Source organism: Nicotiana tomentosiformis, chromosome 5, assembly GCF_000390325.3.
Source record: "Nicotiana tomentosiformis chromosome 5, ASM39032v3, whole genome shotgun sequence".
NCBI classification, from domain to species: domain Eukaryota; kingdom Viridiplantae; phylum Streptophyta; class Magnoliopsida; order Solanales; family Solanaceae; genus Nicotiana; species Nicotiana tomentosiformis.
This window is the reverse complement of record NC_090816.1, coordinates 90,090,042-90,095,102: the sequence shown is the minus strand read 5'-3', so window position 1 is coordinate 90,095,102 and position 5,061 is coordinate 90,090,042.

Here is a 5,061-nt window from a genome sequence, read left to right as displayed (position 1 = left end):
GGATAAGCAATGAACCTTTAAGCAAAAAATTTCCTTTAGAACTTGATTAATTCAAAAATAATTCTGAGCCGAGCAAATACACCAAACCAAGGGCAAATCGGCAGATGAGCAGAAAATCTAGCGACGAACCTTCTAAAATTCGAGCCCGGACCGAAACTCGACTGTACCTCGTGAGGTTGCTGGTTTTTGGCGTGAGAGAGGTGACTATCAATGAAGCTTCACAAGGTGTTTTTAGGCTTGTATTTGAGGCATTTTTGGGTCTTAAACAGGGCGATGAATTGCTTGAATTTTCGAAAGAAATAATGAAATGAGTAGAAATTCACTTAGCGCAGAAGAAGAATTTTATTTTTCTCTCAATTCTCTCCTCTATTTTTTTCTTCCTTCTCCCCTTTTCTCATCGCATTTCTCTTCTATTTATTGGGGAAAAAATTCGGAATTTTTTCAGATTTATTTTTTTATTTTTATTTATTTTTTAATTAAAAAGAATTCCCACTTCCCATTTTTCTTCTTTTTAAAAAAAATAATTTTCCACTTTCATTTACTTTTATTTTTTAATTTCTTACTTTTTTACTTTACTCTTTTTTATTTTTCACTTATTTTACTTTTATTTTTTTAATTTCCACTTATTTTACTTTTCTTTTTTTAAAATTTTCACTTTCTTTTACTTTTTTTTTTTAAAAAAAAATCAGCTACCTTTACTTTTATTTTTTAATTTCATCTTTCTTTTACTTTTTATTTTTTAAAATTTCCACATTCTTTTACTTTATTTTTTTAATTTTCCACTTTCTTTTACTTTTTAAAAAATACTTTCCACCTACTTTTACTTTTAATTTTTTATTCCATACTTTTAGTTTTCCTATTATTGTATTCCCATTCGAAATTTTTTTAAAAAAAAATTCGGTTTTTTATTTTTTTATTTTATTTTAAAATAAAGATAAAAAATAAAAATAATAATTTGACCTTTTAAATTATTTTTAATTCTTGCTCTATATTAAAAAAAATATAACAAATCTAAAACAAATATATATTAAATTTCTAAAAATATTTTCATAGTAGAAGGTGGTAAAAATTCAAATATAGTCAAAAATTAGGTGCTCACACCTGACCCTCCGCCTCAGAATTGTGAGGAATTCCAAAAGCCTTTAGCAATGAGTTAGGGGCACTCGTGACCGGAGCCACTCCTATTTGCGGGGTTGGTGTGTTGTTATGGTTGTTACTCCTTGTTAACGCATTGAACATCATTGCCTATTTGGGCATTTAAACTCTGTTGTTGAGCCATAAAGGACTTCAAGATTTCTTCTAAACTAGGCTGTTCCAATGAATGAGGTGATGCATTCTGGGAATCCTGTGGCGAGGGTTTGCCACTTTGTTCGGTGAATCTATAGGTCGGCAAGTCCATATTGGAGGGACTCACGGTGCGCGCCAAACTATTTAACCGATAGTTCAAGGATATAATAATTAAATTTATATTTAATGAGGTCACTAACAATCGGTTCAAAACAAAGCTTAGTTAATTGAATCAAATGATCGGACTAAATGAGCAATAAATAACGATAATAAAGCAATTTAAAATAGTCACGTAAAAGAAAGAATGATCTTTATTAAGTTTTGTTATGAGCCACAGTACTTACAAAGTAAAGATCGATTGCCCCACAAAAAATATAATAGCCTTTAGTAATGAGTAAGTTTAGTCGTATGAGTAAATTACAAGTGAGGGAAGTTAGGAGTATTTATAGCCTAAGTCTAACATTCATATGCCTAATTCCACTTCCGCATGTCGCTTTGGGTGGTTAGCGGCCACCAAGACACTTGCTGATTATGGGAGAAGTATGTGACGTAGTGAATATGAGTGGATCCCTAATATCTCGGAGACAATTGAAGACCAAGTCAGATGTCGTGCTATTCTTCACCAATGGATCCATAGAACCTTTTTTGCAGTACTTCACCGGGACATGGCTCTCGTCTTTCGGGGAAGAAGTTACCGAGTCAGAGACATTCTCGTGGGGACTGAATTCCATTGCTGGTTTATCCTCGGGATAAAACCTATCTCAAGTAATATTGTGTCGCCATATACTCTATCCACGTGTTAAAATCAGATTTTACCAATACACAAACCTTGACTAGAATTTTGAATTTACTTCTTACTTCTTACATTAAGTGGTAATAAAACTTGCTTAAGTTATATACATTGCTGAATATCATTTACACTTTACGGTCATTTAAAAACCAGTTACAAAAATGTTGTCTATATTAAGGCTGAGTATCTTTATATTGTCCGCTATAAAAGTTAAACTATTTTGCAGAAAATCTTGAAGAGTTGTAATTTAGTACGGAGCTAGGGGAAGGCCTGGGAGTCTCCTTTAACGCGGAATGAAAATATTGTGGATGTTGTCACGCCTCTTTTGGTGCGTCAGTGCATATATGTGGACAAACAAACACGCGCAATATATTGTTTTTTAAAAAAAAAAAAAAAAAATTAGAAAAACTCACACACAATCACTTGTCAATTTTTTCAATTTTTGAGTAGATCAAGCAATAATTTTCTCATTTTGAAGTCTCCTTTTCCTTTCTTCCACTGTTGGCCAAGAAAGTTTCAATTACTTATATATATATATATATATGTGTGTGTGTGTGTGTGTGTGTAATGTTAGATATTTTCTATTTTTTGTGTTCTCTGCTAATTGTTTTGGCACAAATTGAACTTGATACAGTTCGATTAATGAGTTATTGTTCATATGGATTATTTGAAGAAGTTATCTAAACTCTAAAGACAAGCATTATTTTCAAGACAAAGTATGCTAGAACGCTCAGATTATAAATTGATAGTAATTTGAATTTATAGAACAGATTATAAGTAATTTCCAGTTGGGGGAAGTGGGCATGGACGTGAGGCTTTGATCACAGGTCATACACAAAAGAAGTAGTTTTAAGTACGTGGGGTCGATTATCCAGAGGGGCGGAGAGATCGACGAGGACGTCACACACCATATAGGTATAGGGTGGATGAAATGGAGGTTAGCATCAGGAGTCCTGTGTGACAAGAAAGTATCACTGTTACTCAAAGATAAGTTCTATAGAGATGTGGTTAGACCGGTCATGTTATATGGGGCAGAGTGTTGGCCGGTTAAAAACTCTCATATCCAGAGGATGAAAGTAGCAGAAATGAGGATGTTCAGGTGGATGTGCGGGTATACTAGGATGGATAAGATTAGGAATAAAGTTATTCAGGAGAAGATGAGCGTAGATCCTATGGATGACAAGATGCGGGAAGCGAGGCTCGGATAGTTTGGGCATATACGGAGGAGGAGCCCTGATGCTCCGGTGAGGAGGTGTGAGAGTTTGGCCTTGACGGGTACGAGAAGAGGTAGAGAGCAGCCTAAGAAGTATTGGGAAGAGATGATCAGGCAAGACATGACGTTGATGCAGATTTTCGAGGACATGGCCCTTGATAGGAAGGTGTGGAGGTTAGGACGTAGTCGAGCCCGGGGGTGAGGCTAGTTCGATAGGGTTGGCCTTAGACGGCTAGTGGTTAATGTTGTGTTCACACTATCCTTCCGTTTTTCATAGCATCGGGGCTTATTTTCTAGTTTTATTATTGCATTTCAACTATTTTCTAGTTCTTATGATGTTATTATTTCTTTGGTTTCTGTTTGATGGTACTAATATATTGTTCCTTCCCTTCTCTTCTCGTCTTTTCCATCTTCTTGAGCCGAGGGTCTTTCGAAAACAACCTCTCTACTCCTTCGGGGTAGGGGCAAGGTCTGCGTATACACTACCCTCCCCAGACCCCACTTATGAAATTTTACTGAATCGTTATTGTTGTATTATAAGTAATTTCCAAGAAATTGAGCTAAGCAATTGAAGTACTTTAATTAAATTGTTTCTTCAATGTTATGTTATAATTTGAAACCTATAATAAATAAAAACAAACTAAGAAATTTGTTAACTTAAAAGATGAACATACAGTTAGTTACTTGTTACTACTCTCTTCGAGAACACAATTAAGTTTTATTTAAGAAGTATATGCAAGTAAACCTTGCATATTATCAAGCCTAACAAATTTCAAATATTGGATTGCCTAAAAGAGGAAGAAAAAGGAAATAGAAGAGAGTGCCATCATTATTTAAAAATAGGAAGATAAAAAAAAGAAAGGGATGTCCACATGCAAGTATGGCCCACAATACGGTCTATTTAGAATTTAGATCACAGTTTGGTGTACGGCTGTAGTTAATGCTCCCTACAGTACACCTTCCAATCTTCCATATTAATACAAAACTTCATTTCTTAATCATATGAGAGCAAAAGAAAACAAAATCATATGAAAACTATTTTTGTCCCTTTTAAAAAGAAAACAAATATAAGAAGATTATTAATTATTTTTTAAATTTAGCTATGCACAGGTTTTTCTAAAATATCAAGCTCGAGTCCCCTCTGTCTGGGACACGCTGGCAATAGCCAAGCTGGAACTTCCACCTGGCAAGTCTCTTACCGACGCCGTAACGTGCGCCGCGGGACCCATCACAGGAAGAACGTGGGTCATACTTGCTCTCACGCTCTCCGCACATGACCCCCTCGTCGGTTAGCTTTGACAAATTTGTTTTTGATTTCCGGAAATACCCTTCAGTGAACGTGATAACCTTTTTCAGTTTTTTCCTTGTGATAAACCAAACATGTAATAATGGGCATTATGCCAAAGTTGGAAAGCGGCAAAAAATGTTAATATAGCTATTATGTGGTGGTATTCAACAGAGTATTAAATTTAAGGATTTTTTTTTTAAATTTTTGATGTAAAATAAGTTATGAATATTTACATGATTACAAATTTTAATATGTTATTTAGGACTGACTGAAAAAGAAAACGCATAAATTGAGACCAAGAGAGTAATATATATTAGTCTTCCTCTCCACAAGAGTATCAAATTACATTAATTAAGTAGAAAAAAATGTCCTTGTATGTATATTGAATAAATAAAATAATTTCAATCCCTAAGTTCATCATTTGTTTAGAGAAACCGTGTAGTGTCGTTTTAACAAATAAACGGCGGGTACAAGAAGAGAGTA